The 15,036-nt window shown below is 41.8% G+C and overlaps 7 non-coding genes across 7 annotated transcripts; all 7 read left to right on the top strand.

Annotated features, from left to right (window-relative positions):
- The first annotated feature begins 8 nt into the window (after positions 1 to 8).
- On the top strand, positions 9 to 101 carry TRNAI-UAU (transfer RNA isoleucine (anticodon UAU)). The gene is given in 2 exon segments: positions 9 to 46; positions 66 to 101. It is a non-coding gene; the product is annotated as a tRNA-Ile (tRNA).
- A 330-nt stretch (positions 102 to 431) lies between these two features.
- TRNAR-UCU (transfer RNA arginine (anticodon UCU)) lies at positions 432 to 504 on the top strand. Its single transcript has one exon. It is a non-coding gene; the product is annotated as a tRNA-Arg (tRNA).
- Positions 505 to 920: 416 nt separating this feature from the next.
- TRNAI-UAU (transfer RNA isoleucine (anticodon UAU)) lies at positions 921 to 1,013 on the top strand. The gene is given in 2 exon segments: positions 921 to 958; positions 978 to 1,013. It is a non-coding gene; the product is annotated as a tRNA-Ile (tRNA).
- A 330-nt stretch (positions 1,014 to 1,343) lies between these two features.
- TRNAR-CCU (transfer RNA arginine (anticodon CCU)) lies at positions 1,344 to 1,416 on the top strand. The gene has a single exon. It is a non-coding gene; the product is annotated as a tRNA-Arg (tRNA).
- Positions 1,417 to 1,833: 417 nt separating this feature from the next.
- TRNAI-UAU (transfer RNA isoleucine (anticodon UAU)) lies at positions 1,834 to 1,926 on the top strand. The gene is given in 2 exon segments: positions 1,834 to 1,871; positions 1,891 to 1,926. It is a non-coding gene; the product is annotated as a tRNA-Ile (tRNA).
- A 333-nt stretch (positions 1,927 to 2,259) lies between these two features.
- On the top strand, positions 2,260 to 2,332 carry TRNAR-CCU (transfer RNA arginine (anticodon CCU)). The gene has a single exon. It is a non-coding gene; the product is annotated as a tRNA-Arg (tRNA).
- Positions 2,333 to 2,749: 417 nt separating this feature from the next.
- Positions 2,750 to 2,842, top strand: TRNAI-UAU (transfer RNA isoleucine (anticodon UAU)). Its single transcript is given in 2 exon segments — positions 2,750 to 2,787; positions 2,807 to 2,842. It is a non-coding gene; the product is annotated as a tRNA-Ile (tRNA).
- The last annotated feature ends 12,194 nt before the right edge of the window (positions 2,843 to 15,036 follow it).

The raw sequence follows: 15,036 nt of genomic DNA, 5'->3' as shown, positions 1-15,036 counted from the left end.
CAGAGAGAGATCCAGTGGCGCAATCGGGCAGCGTGCGGTACTTATAAAGCAGTAACTGTTGAGCAATGCCGAGGTTGTGAGTTCGAGCCTCACCTGGAGCATTCTTATTTCCATGTCATCGATTAACAGGTTTGAAGCTGAGTTGCGACAGAGTCGCTTCTTTTCGCTAATTTCCTTTGGCTGTTTTTGGAGCGACAATAAGCTTTTGTCTATCAGCCATACCAATATCCTGTGGCTAAATGATTGAAACAATGCAACAAAAAAAGACCTAGCTCTTGTGTGAAGAAAAAAAAAAAGAAGCTGGCATCTGGCAACGATTGCATATTGCATTGCGTTTTGAATTAAATCAGTGGACCATCAACTATAACGCAACCACAAGTGAATTCTTGCTTTGAAAAAAAAAAATCATCCCTGTGGAGCTTGTCTAGACAGCCCCAGTGGCCTAATGGATAAGGCACTGGCCTTCTACGCCAGGGATTGTGGGTTCGAGTCCCATCTGGGGTGCTTGCTTTCCTGACATTTCTCAGTAGGCTGATGGTGTGTTTTAGTGCCATATAAAGTGTGTTCGTCTAGCTTCTTCAATGATAATTGTTCAAGTTTCTTGCAATATCTGGCCTCATGCTGATCACAGAAAGCATGCATAACTCAATAAAGAGAATCTGCAGCTGCAATTCAGGTTCCAGACTGGTAATGCTCTCAGGTCAAGGAGACATGTCAAACCTTGCTAATGTCCATCTCTGTTTCCAAAAGGTAGGAAAACCCTTTTATTTTCTGCTGCACCAGAGAACAAAAGCATTTTCTACCTTCTAGAAGCACAGATGGATATATGAAAGGTGCAATGTGTCTCCTTGTCCTAACAGCTAGCTAATAGTTTCAGCCGATTTGAACCCGAGTTGCAGCTGTAACATTGAACAGAGAGAGATCCAGTGGCGCAATCGGGCAGCGTGCGGTACTTATAAAGCAGTAACTGTTGAGCAATGCCGAGGTTGTGAGTTCGAGCCTCACCTGGAGCATTCTTATTTCCATGTCATCGATTAACAGGTTTGAAGCTGAGTTGCGACAGAGTCGCTTCTTTTCGCTAATTTCCTTTGGCTGTTTTTGGAGCGACAATAAGCTTTTGTCTATCAGCCATACCAATATCCTGTGGCTAAATGATTGAAACAATGCAACAAAAAAAGACCTAGCTCTTGTGTGAAGAAAAAAAAAAAGAAGCTGGCATCTGGCAACGATTGCATATTGCATTGCGTTTTGAATTAAATCAGTGGACCATCAACTATAACGCAACCACAAGTGAATTCTTGCTTTGAAAAAAAAAAATCATCCCTGTGGAGCTTGTCTAGACAGCCCCAGTGGCCTAATGGATAAGGCACTGGCCTCCTAAGCCAGGGATTGTGGGTTCGAGTCCCATCTGGGGTGCTTTCTTTCCTGACATTTCTCAGGAGGCTGATGGTGTGTTTTATTGCCATATAAAGTGTGTTCGTCTAGCTTCTTCAATGATAATTGTTCAAGTTTCTCGCAATATCTGGCCTCATGCTGATCACAGAAAGCATGCATAACTCATTAAAGAGAATCTGTCAGCTGCAATTGAGGTTCCACACCGGTAATGCTCTCAGGTCAAGGAGACATGTCAAACCTCGCTAATGTCCATCTCTGTTTCCAAAAGGTAGGAAAGCCCTTTTATTTTCTGCTGCACCAGAGAACAAAAGCATATTCTACCTTCTGGAAGCACAGATGGATATATGAAAGGTGCAATGTGTCTCCTTGTCCTAACAGCTAGCTTATAGTTTCAGCAGATTTGAACCCGAGTTGCAGCTAAAACACTGAACAGAGAGAGCTCCAGTGGCGCAATCGGTCAGCGTGCGGGACTTATAAAGCAGTAAATGTTGAGCAATGCCGAGGTTGTGAGCTCGAGCCTCACCTGGAGCATTCTTATTTCCACGTCATCGACTAACAGGTTTAAAGCTGAGTTGCGACAGAGTGGCTTCTTTTCGCTGATTTCCTTTGGCTGTTTTTGGAGGGACAATAAGCTTTTGTCTATCAGCACTACCAATATCCTGTGGCTAAATGATTGAAACAATGCAACAAAAAAAGACCTGGCTCTTGTGTGAAGAAAAAAGAAAAGAAGCTGGCATCTGGCAACGATTGCATATTGCATTGCGTTTTGAATTAAATCAGTGGACCATCAACTATAACTTAACCACAAGTGAATTCTTGCTTTAAAAAAAAATAAAAATCATCCCTGTGAAGCTTGTCTAGACAGCCCCAGTGGCCTAATGGATAAGGCACTGGCCTCCTAAGCCAGGGATTGTGGGTTCGAGTCCCATCTGGGGTGCTTGCTTTCCTGACTTTTCTCAGGAGACTGATGGTGTGTTTTAGTGCCATATAAAGCGTGTTCGTCAAGCTTCTTCAATGATAATTGTTCAAGTTTCTCGCAATATCTGGCCTCATGCTGATCACAGAAAGCATGCATAACTGATTAAAGAGAATCTGTCAGCTGCAATTCAGGTTCCAGACTGGTAATGCTCTCAGGTCAAGGAGACATGTCATACCTCGCTAATGTCCATCTCTGTTTCCAAAAGGTAGGAAAGCCCTTTTATTCTCTGCTGCACAAGAGAACAATAGCATTTTCTACCTGCTGGAAGCACAGACGGATACATGAAAGGTGCAATGTGTCTCCTTGTCCTAACAGCTAGCTAATAGTTTCAGCAGATTTGAACCCGATTTGCAGCTGAAACACTGGACAGAGAGAGCTCTAGTGGCGCAATCGGTAAGCGCGCGGTACTTATAAAGCAGTAACTGTTGAGCAATGCCGAGGTTGTGAGTTTGAGCCTCACCTGGAGCATTCTTATTTCCACGTCATTGACTTACAGGTTTGAAGCTGAGATGCGACAGAGCGGCTGCTTTTCTTTGTCTATTTTTGGAGCGACAATAAGCAACTGTAAGTGAATTTTTCACTTGAAAAAAAAAATAAAAAATCATCCAGAGTAGTAGTTTAGTGCAAGCTCTGATTATGTAAAGTGCACACTTAGTTCAGTAATAAAACCAAATTTTTTAACACAGTAGGTGTGGAGTATGGCCCCTAATTAAGTAAAGTGCATTTTCCGTTTACTAATGAAATCCAACATGTATAACACTGTAAGAGTTAAGTGTGAGGATTAATTATGTACAGCGCACACTCAGTTAACTAATGAAACCAAATGTTTTTAACACAGTAGGAGTGGAGTGCAACCACTGATTATGCAGGGCAAACACTCATTCACTCATTCCAATAAATTGGTATAACTCAATAGGAGTTTGCAGTGCCCAGTGAGTGAATGATATGGACTATGGAGGACAATGGCCCCGCCCAATGGCTCAGGAGGCACAGATGAGCCTGATGCAAATTAAATATTCGCAAATAGACCATTTGCTAATATTTTTACACTGATCTGGCTCATCTGTGCCTAAAAAAAGGCATTTTAGCCTTTTAAATAAATCTATCCCTATGTCTTCACTGGCCCCAGTGAATTACAGTTAACACCCAGTTACTTGGTCAACAGGACACTTGGTTGACAGCTACAACAAACAATCATACACAATCAGCCCCCCTATCCTATTCTCTCCTTTCCTCTTTGTCCATAAATCACTCTGTTAGTCTCTCCCTGCTCTGCTCTAACTGCCTGCTGCCATCCTGCTCTCTCCTCCACACACACCCAACTGGCACCTTAATAAACAAACCACTTTATATAGAGGGGGAGGTGCTGACATCAGAGAGGGGCCTGCAGCTGATTGGAAGGCTTCTAGAGTTTATGGTTTATCCCTTTCTCCCACCCAGTGATGTTCCAGACATCATGTGTGGCCACCATTTTTTCTTGTTTTCTTTTGCGAATTGGCGAAGTGAAACAAAGCGAATTGACATCTCTAGCCACTATCTTTAAAAATGTTTACATCAAGAGGAATATTTTTAGCAGTCTATTACTGTTTTTGTTTTTATTATAGTACTAAGTGCCAACTGTTAATAACACCCTCCATATAAAAATATCACAATGCAATCATCACCAGCAGAAGTTTTTAGACTAATTTGTTCCCTGGCTTGTGTACTGTTTTTATGATCTAAATAGGATTTTCTTTTTTACTATGAAACATTATTACCCACAATTAGCTGCATTAAACATTTGGATCAGAATGCAGTGGATAATCTTTATGGCTGCAGTCTGGAGTTCATTGTGTACAGAGGCAAATTTATAACAGTCATTTTTCAAAGGCCAACATGGGAATGAAACCAATATTCTCTACACATGAGCTACACAACATTTAGCAATTTACAAAGGTAGCTTGCTATAGAACTGAATATGTGTGTAATGACATTATACCTTTACATTAAATATATTGAATTAACTTGTTGCTGCTGATCATGGTGGAGGTCACTCTTTTGCAAGTGAATATCCCTATAACATTTTCTATTAAAGAGTGTTGGCTCTTTGACTCACTACAACATGTCTATAAAAGCAGATCTTAAATTATAATCTTCCTGTCATCACTGAACCTAATTAACCCTTGGTTTTGAGCTCTGGTTGCTAGCAATGGCCGTTGTGTCAGAAGTTGCGTTTCTGCTAGTTGTTTTATGGTGTGAACATGGCTGTATTCAGTCTGGCCTAATTGATCACATTCTCGTTAACGCCCTGCATCTTCTGCAGTGAATTCTACCAGCACCTTAACTGTTAACTCCTTGTCTTGCCAGTGATTGACAACTCTTTCTTCCTGTCTTAGTTCTTGTCTGTCTGCCTAAATCACCTCTGAGCCCTGGACCTGGCTTCCTTTAAGACTCAGTCAGTTACTGTGCCTGGTGCTGGCTATAGTGTTACCTTGAATGCCTATATGTGCCTTGTACTTGCTAGCTAGTTAGCTGTACTCATTGGTTTCCTGACTTTGGCTTGTGCTCTTGACTATGTGTTTTGCCTAATAATTTGGTCTATTATTTTGGTCCTCTGGTTTGCCTCATTGACTCTGTTTATTGCCCAGCAACTTTGTACCAGTATCTGACTCTCCTGCTTATCTCATAATTGTCTCATTTTAGCGCTGGAGACATGTCCAAATTGTCCCCTGTTGCTTAGGATATGTTGAGGCAAGAAGGCAGGGGAAGAGGGTGTGGGACAGCATCAAGGCTGCACTTGTCTCTGTGTCTTCTGTGTGTACTTTGACCAGCCTGACATTCCCTCTGCAAACCTGTGGGACATGGGGTGGAGGCATCACCTTCACTGATGCTCCAACCAACGTATCCATTTGTTTTCTTAAAGTGGTATTTCCATAATCAGAATGTAGTTTGGGGGGAGTGAATAAGTTTGGTTGGCCCTGGCACAAAATTTTAGGGGTACAAAGCCTGATGATTAGATGATTGTTAGATTGTATGTCCCTGAAAATTAAGTGATTATGTGTTCAACATACAGTGCACATACCCTCTCAATATTGTACAGGATCAAAGAATCCACTAGTCTTAACTCGTACATTCCATGTTGGACCATGCCAATAACTTAATATGCTATAAAAAGTATGTACCGATTCCAATCTGAACTCCTTCCTGTATGTTACAAGGGGCAATCTTGGGGGGAAATGGCCTACCTACTGGGGGAATCTACCTAGTAGGTTGGAATTATCTACCTACTGGAGCAATATGTCCAATGAGAAAGATATCTCCCTACTTGAGGTATGTATCTACCTAATAGAAGGGAAGGTGGGATTACCTACCTACTGGGAAATCTAACTAATAGGTGGAATTTTCTTTCTACAGGTGTCATCTGCCTGATCTGAGGAATTATCTACCTACTAGGGGTAACTAGCTAACAGGAAAATTATTTACATACTGGGGCAGACTACCAAATGGGGGGGATTATCTACCTACTGGGAGCATCTACCTAACCGGGGGAAATTACCTGTCTATTAAAGGCATCTACCTAATGGAGAGAATTACAGGGCAGCTACCTGCTGGGAAGACTTAGGTTGCATTTACACGTTCCGTGTTCCGCGCGGAACACAGACGTGGAATGCATGTAACGGACTCTCCCCCGCCCGGGCAGCATCTGTAATTAGATGCTGGGAGCGAGGGAACTGTACAGATATGTGTTGCGCTGTAATTACAGAGCCACGCAGCTGCTTCATTACAGAACGGCGCATATCTGTACAGTTCCCCCGCTCCCAGCATCTAATTACAAATGATGCAGCTCCAACAGAACGTACCCCCGCACCTGCCCGTAGCTGGTCGGCTTATCCTTCCACCGGACACCTATGAACGGTGCTCTGCATGCTCAGAAAGAATCTCTGAATGTAGTACAATAGAAACAAAGATGATGCGGCACACGTCCAATACTTGCTGGTGATTATTTATTTATCACATGCTCGTGGATACAAACAAGTCATCAGGCTACGATCGCTCGCGCTCTCACCGCCCTTCCTCTCGGCCCATATGTCACCCATTGCACCCGCCCCCTCTATATACGTGAGTGCAATTAAAGAGACAGTATAGTTATATGCAAAAGACATATACAGTCTATAAGAAACACACAAAAAGTGAATATATAAAAACATTGATTATGCAAACACTAGGATATAATAACAAACACAATTCCACTAAATATTATGCATTGAATTGCAATTATAATAGATATAGTCCACTTAGTTACATAGTTAATTACATAGTTAATACGGTTGAAAAAAGACACATGTCCATCCAAGGAGGGGACGGATACAGGGAAGGGGGAGGGGTGATAGGTTGTATACATATGCATTTATATTATTTTGGTCTAAGAACTTGTCTAGGCCGGTTTTGAAACCCTCTACTGTTTTTGCTGTGACCAGATCCTGTGGTAGACTGTTCCACAGATTCACAGTTCTCATGGTAAAGAAAGCTTGTCGCCTCTGGAGATTGAACCTTTTTTTCTCCAGGCGGAGGCAGTGCCCTCTTGTCCTTTGAGGGGGTTTTACCTGGAATATCTTTTCCCCATATCTCTTGTAGGGGCCATTTATATATTTAAATAAGTTAATCATATCTCCCCTTAAACGTCTCTTCTCCAGACTAAACAAATTTAATTCTTTTAATCTCTCTTCATAACTAAGATGCTCCATTCCCCTTATTAGTTTAGTTACCCGTTTGTACCCTCTCCAGCTGTAGAACATCCTTTTTATGAATTGGGTTCCAAAACTGGACGGCATACTCCAGATGAGGCCGCACCAAAGCTTTATAAAGCGGTAATATTATATCCCTGTACCGTGTGTCCATGCCTGTTTTAATGCATGACAATATCCTACTGGCCTTAGAAGCAGCTGACTGACATTGTGTGCTGTTCTGTAGTCTATTATCTACAAGTATACCCAGATCCTTCTCTATCAGTGACTCTCCCAGAGTAACTCCCCCCAGGACATAGGATGCATGCGGGTTATTAGTACCCAGGTGCATAACTTTACATTTATCCACATTGAACCTCATTTGCCAAGTGGACACCCAAACACTCAGTGTGTCTAAGTCATCCTTTAACATCTGCACATTCTCCATAGACTGTACTGTACTACAAAGCTTGGTGTCATCTGCAAAGATAGAAACATTGCTGTTAATTCCATTCTCAATATCATTAATAAACAAGTTAAACAGAAGAGGGCCCAGTACTGACCCTTGGGGTACACCACTTATTAACGGGGACCATTCGGAGTAGGAATCATTGACCACCACCCTCTGGGTACGATTATTAAGCCAGTTTTCAATCCAGTTACACATTAAATTTTCCAAACCGATAGACTTTAACTTACCCATCAGACGTCCATGAGAAACTGTGTCAAACGCTTTTGCAAAATCCAGGTACACAATATCCACAGTCACGCCGCCATCCAGGCTTCTACTTACCTCTTCATAGAAACATATTAGGTTGGTTTGACAGCTTCTGTCCTTAGTAAAACCATGCTGGTTATCACTTATAATACTATTAGCCACTACATATTCCTGGATGTAGTCCCTTATAAGCCCCTCAAATACTTTCCTCACAATGGACGTTAAGCTTACGGGTCTATAGTTACCTGGGGCAGTTCGAGAGCCCTTTTTGAAGATCGGCACTGCATTTGCCTTACGCCAGTCCCTCGGCACAATACCAGTAAGCAAAGAATCATGGAATATTTCATACAAGGGTAGAGAAATTACAGAACTGAGTTCCCTAAGAACTCTGGGGTGTAATCCATCAGGCCCTGGAGCTTTGGTTACATTGAGTATGTTTAATTTATCTTGGACCATATCTATAGTAAACCAGTTCAGTACATTACATGTGTTAGCAGCACTGGCCCCACCCACCTCAGTACTGGCCCCACCCACCACAGCTCCATCCTCTTTTGTATATACAGAACTGAAGAAGCCATTAAGTAATTAAGCTTTCTCCTGATCCCCAGTTATTAATTCCCCTTCACCATTATTTAGGGGTCCTACATGCTCTGACCTTGGTTGTTTTGCATTAATATATTTGAAGAATTTTTTTGAGTTTCTTTTGCTATCTATAGCTACCTGCCTTTCATTGTGAATTTTTGCTGCTTTTATTACATTTTTACAGGTTTTGTTGACTTCTTTGTAATGTTTAAAGGCTACAGCTGACCCCTCTGATTTGTATTTTTTTAATGCCCCTTTTTTCTCCTTTATAGCCCTTCTAACCTCGGTTGTAAGCCATGTGGTATTGGATTTTAACCGATTATATTTGTTACCCATAGGAATATATTTGGCAGTACCATTATTATGTGGATTTGAAGATTTCCCATTTATTATCAGTATCAGTATGTGACAGCAGCCGCTCCCAGTCTATGCCCTGAAGTTCTGCCCTTAACCCAGGAAAATTGGCCCTTTTAAAATTAAGAGTTTTTGCCCTCCCAACATGTTTTTCTTTTCTACACTTTAAGCTAAAAGTCACTATATTGTGGTCACTATTACCCAGGTGTTCATGGACAGTGACATCCCCAACCAGCTCAGCGTTGTTAGAAATAACCAGATCCAACAACGCATCACTTCTAGTTAGCTCCTCCACAAACTGGCCCAGAAAATTATCCTGCAGGAGGTTAAGAAATTCCCTCCCCTTTGTGGTTTTAGCTGAACCGTGACCCCTATATCTGGGTAGTTGAGGTCCCCCATTACCACTACTGTCCCCTCCCGGGCAGCCCGCTCTATTTGTCTATTCAACTGGCCATCTACCTCCTCAGTAATGTTGGGGGGTCTATAGATTACACCAAGAATAATTTTTTCACTCTTTACCTCCTTCTGTAGTTCTACCCACAATGCTTCCACATCATCACAGTCATCGCCCACTATTGCATCTTTTACACTCACTTTAATATCATTTCTGACATACAGACATACTCCTCCTCTCCTTCTACCCACCCGGTCCCTTCTGAACAACGCAAATCCCTGAATATTGACAGCCCAGTCATGTGAGGAGTCCAGCAATGTCTCAGTCACACCAACCACATCAATGGACTCCACCAGAACCAAGGCCTCTAGCTCCCCCATCTTGCTGGCTAGACTTCTGGAATTAGTAACCATACACTTTATATTACCATCGAGTTTAACCGCTTCATTATAAGAAATAGGATTTATTACTGTGCTGTGGCTACAATCATCCTCACTGTTCATCCGCAACATATGGATCTCCCTATCCACTGCTCTTATCCTCCCCCCACAGGACCCTTCTCCTCCCTCCTCATTGTTCTGTCCCCTCTCTAACCTATCTGTCACTACATTACATACTACATTGTCCTCCCTCCACATCCCTAGTTTAAAAACCTCTCCACCCCTTCTAGGATTCTCTCCCCCAGCACAGCGGACCCCCTTCCATTAAGGTGCAAATTATCTGCGGAAAACAGTTTGTACCCCAATGAAAATTCAGCCCAGTGCTCTAAAAACCCAAACCCTTCTTCTCTACACCACGACTTGAGCCATGCATTTAACTCCCTAAGCTCCCGCTGTCTTTCCTGCAATGCGCATGGCACAGGCAGTATTCCAGAGAATACCACCTTGGAGGTCCTTCCCTTCAACTTAGCACCTAGTTGTCTAAAATTATTTTTAATAGACCTCCACCTACCTTGTATCCTGTCATTGGTTCCCACATGGACCACGACAGCTGGGTCATCCCCAGCCCCCCCAAGTAATTTATCCACCCTTTCCACCACATGCCGAACCCTGGCACCAGGGAGACAGCAAACCATTCGGTTGAGGCGGTCTTGGCGACAAATTATTCTATCTGTCTTCCTGATTATAGAATCCCCTACAACCACTAACTGTCTAGGCCCACCTACAATACCATCCCGCCCACTACTAGTTGGACTGTTCCCCCAGCTGTTAGGGAGAACAGGTTCCACTAGAGCTGCCATTTCTGACACAGATGCCCTTGCATCATCACCTAACTTGGCAATTTTGCTTGGGCATATAGTAGAAGTGGCCTTCCTTTTCTTGGATCCCTTACTGGTCCCTCTAACTACATTAACCCAGCTACTTACTTGGGCTTCCTGATCTATATCACCACCCTCCATCTCTAACCCACTTACTTCCTGCTCAGTGAGCCGAAGTTCCCTCTCAAGGTGGCCAAGTTCCCTCAGTGTTGCAATATGCTTCTCCAGATCTCTAACTCGAGCTTCTAGATGGGCAACATGCTCACATCTGTCACAGCGGTACTCACCCTGGAACACCTGCTCCAGTTGTGCGTACATGCGGCAGACTGCGCACTGAATTAATCCTTCCATCTCTCCAGCCATCATCCCCAGTGCAACAAAAACAGTGAAAAAGAAGGAGATTTAGCACTTACCAGAACTTGAAACTCCTTCTTTTAACTCCTTTTTTAAACTCCACTTATTTTCAACCACTTGTCAGCAAGCACAGTGAGCAAGCACTGCTTGTAAATCTGTGCGGTCATTAAGACCCATCGGGCCCAATGCTTCTGTACGGAGAATCAGTTCCATTTCTTTTTTCAACAATAAACCATGTTTATCTCCACCTGTCTTGAGATTATTTACCCGCAACAAGCCCATGAATTTCATATGTGATACATCACCCTGATGTTTTTCTCGGATGTGTTGGATCAGTCTGGGACATCCTTTTCCCGTTCTGATCGAACGTAGATGTTCCGAGAAACGTTTAAATAAAGGTCTGATCGTTTTACCTATATAAAAAAAATTTACAGTTACAAGTAATAGTGTAAACAACATAGGGTGTTCTGCATTCACATAAATATTTTGACCTCCCAGATTGATCCATTGTGTATTATTCAGGTAACTGCAATAATTGCAGCTCCCACATCTGTAATTACCTTTAGGAAGGTCACGATTGAGCCAAGTCCTGGAATTACTTTCTAACTTTCTAACTTTCTAACAAATTATGTACACGTCTGAGGAGCCGTGGTTATCCGCAGGATAATGTGAATAGGGCCTTGGAACGGGCGAGAGGTCTGACACGCAGAAAACTCATTTATTCTAGAAAAAACAAGAGAGATCAAGAAAGTCGGTTTGTGTTTAGTTTTAGACATAGTCCCATGAATAAGATCATAAAAACAGCGATTAACAGAAATTGGCATATGTTACGAGAGGATGAATTTTTAGGAGGTACAACAGAAGAGCGCCCCATAGTGGCTTTTAAAAGATGTAAAAATTTAAGGATGAATTGGTTCGTGGTCGTGTGACAGTGGAAAGTAATTCCAGGACTTGGCTCAATCGTGACCTTCCTAAAGGTAATTACAAATGTGGGAGCTGCAATTATTGCAGTTACCTGAATAATACACAATGGATCAATCTGGAAGGTCAAAATATTTATGTGAATGATTTTATAACATGCAGAACACCCTATGTTGTTTACACTATTACTTGTAACTGTAAATTTTTTTATATAGGTAAAACGATCAGACCTTTATTTAAACGTTTCTCGGAACATCTACGTTCGATCAGAACGGGAAAAGGATGTCCCAGACAGATTTACAACCGCACAGATTTACAAGCAATAATATAAGTGGACTATATGTATTATAATTGCAATTCAATGCATAATATTTAGTGGAATTGTGTTTGTTATTATATCCTAGTGTTTGCATAATCAATGTTTTTATATATCCACTTTTTGTGTGTTTCTTATAGACTGTATATGTCTTTTGTATATAACTATACTGTCTCTTTAATTGCACTCACGTATATAGAGGGGCGGGTGCAATGGGTGACGTATGGGCCGAGAGGAAGCGCTGTGAGAACGCGAGCGATCGTAGCCTGATGACTTGTTTGTATCCACGAGCATGTGATAAATAAATAATCACCAGCAAGTATTGGACGTGTGCCGCATCATCTTTGTTTCTATTGTACTAATTACAAATGATGCCCGGGTGGAGGAGAGTACATTACAGGTGTTCTGCACAGAACATGTGAATGCAGCCTTACTGGGGAACTACATGTAAAATGGCAACAGAGTTATGGGTACCCTGGGCTGACATTGGGACATCTCCCAAAACCAACATTCTTTAATTCCAGTATCTGTGGAAAATATATAGAAAAACTTTTTTCTCATACAAAAATGCAACCCCCCCCCCTTCATCTGCCAAGAAGAAGGAAATCGTATAGAAAAGCCTTGATAATGGATGACTTTTCTTTCAATCCCTTAAATTCCCTAGATTTCAATCTAGTTGGGTGTATGTTCTGCCACCAACATCATGCTGCCAGATACCACAGTGCACCTTCACAGATTTTGTAAAGTTCATGTCTTGCCAGGCTAGAGCCGTTGAGTATTTGGTTTTTATTAGAGAAGAGCGAATAGTGAAATATTCAATTCGATTCGAATAGCTCCCGATATTCGACTATTCGATCGAATTTCAAATCCCATTTTAGTTTATGGGAGAAAAATCCTTAGGAGTTGGAAATCAAGATTCGACCACTAGGAGGTCACCAAGTGCCCAATGAAACCTCAGGAAATGATGCCAACACTTCTGGAATGCATATAGGACAGCAGGGGACGCATGCCTGGGTACATGAACGTAAAGTACAAGTGTACCTTTTGGTCAGCTACTAGGAGGTCACCAAGTGCCCAATGAAACCTCAGGAAATGATGCCAACACTTCTGGAATGCATATAGGACAGCAGGGGACGCATGCCTGGGTACATGAACGTAAAGTACAAGTGTACCTTTTGGTCAGCTACTAGGAGGTCACCAAGTGCCCAATGAAACCTCAGGAAATCATGCCAACACCTCTGAAATGCCTATGGGACAGCAGGGGAAGCATGCCTGGGTACATGAACGTAAAGTACAAGTGTACCTTTTGGTCTAGTGGTACCTGCCTACGTATTAGGTGGTGTGTAATTTTAGCGAATGTTTGTTTCTTGTTTATTCAGAAACACTTGTGAAATTCAATTGTTTGCAGAGTTATATATTGCCCAGCAAGTGATGTGAATTGCACACATGAATATATTGCGTATATATATCCACTTTCAGTATTACGCCACTATCACAGACTCCAACTATAGACTCCAAACACAATATAACCGCTTTGTATAATGGAAAAAATACTCAGACAACTTATTTCATATACAGCCGTATATTGGATATAGAATTGTTTTTACAACATTAGAAATAAAGGGCTGGTCAGCACCTTTCACTGCGCAAATTTGTGGTAGCAAAACAAAAGTTATTATCCCACAATTACAGTATACAGCCGTATACACTTTCAGTGGGTATACACACTGTGTATACACACTGCCTGTCTTACAACAGCCTATACAGTGTTTACACACTACCTGTCCCACAACAGCTTGTAAATGTCTGTTTTTATATAGTTTCAGCGCTATCAAGAGCTTTTGAGGGTCCCTTCCTACCTAACTTCACCTAAAACCTTTCTCTCCCTGCTTTACAGACTGTCCCTCTAGTTCCAGCCAGCAAGTGACACGAATCTAAAATCACTATTCTTTTATTCAGGAGGTCACATGGTTTAGCCAGCCAATCACAGTTAGAGGTCCTGCCTAATCCTAGTGTCTGCCCCTACCCCCTGCATGTTTATTGGCTGAAAAAAGCACCAGGGAATGTGGGAGGGCCACTCGAATTTTTACTGCGTTTTAGCATGAATATTTGACCGCAGTCGAATACCTCGAATAGCGTATTATTCGATCGAATAGCTGTTCGATCAAATAGTATTCGCTCATCTCTAGTTTTTATTAATAAATCTTTTTATTAATTGAAGTATGCTATTTTTATGCTTGCCTAGAATATACATTTTTGTACCTTTGAATTTGTCAACATGTGTACATGGGGAATATAAAAGTATAGAAGAAAAAGCACTCATGTGCAGGCTAGAGATGAGCACAAGAAGTGGCTTAAAAAGTTGGATGCAGCCCTAGGGAGTACTGAAAAACATGGATACGGCTATAGGCCAAAGCCAGGAAGAGGATTTCTCCACATTTGAAATCTATCCCTGGCTTTGTCTTAAATAAAGGGGAATTCAGTGAAAAAATGTTATATTGTGTAGTCTGACATGTAGCTAAACCCCCTGTCTTCTTGAATAAAAAGGCTGTGGAGTTGTAATCTTCTCTTTATTGCAAGCAGATTAGACAGGAAAAGTGAAACTGTAAGAATAAACAATGAATAAGCTGTGTACAGTTTATATAGAAAGATCTTTACATTTTATAGAGAATAAGCTCTGTACAGTGTATATAGAACAGGTAATCTGCATAACAGCATAACATGAGGCAGACAATACAGGCTGATAAAGAGCTATCTGGTACAGCAAACATGCAATGAACATAACACAGAAGTGCATAAATAGTTATTGGCTATGCTTAGAACAGGCTTGAGAAACTGAACATGAGGCACATAACAGTGTGTGGCTCCTCCACTGAAGTAGCAGCCTAAAATGGCTGGTGCCCATGCTAGAACAGGAAGAGGAAGACCCAGCAATTAACCAGAATACACAGGGGCAAAGCTGGAGAGAATATACAAAATGACCAGTGAATGGTGCTGTTACCATACAATACAAGCAGTTAGGATAATACTACAGCCAATCAGTAGCGATATTTGATAGGGGG

This window comes from Dendropsophus ebraccatus, chromosome 5 (genome assembly GCF_027789765.1).
Source record: "Dendropsophus ebraccatus isolate aDenEbr1 chromosome 5, aDenEbr1.pat, whole genome shotgun sequence".
Taxonomy (NCBI): Eukaryota; Metazoa; Chordata; class Amphibia; order Anura; family Hylidae; genus Dendropsophus; species Dendropsophus ebraccatus.
This window is presented reverse-complemented; position numbering and strand designations above follow the sequence as displayed.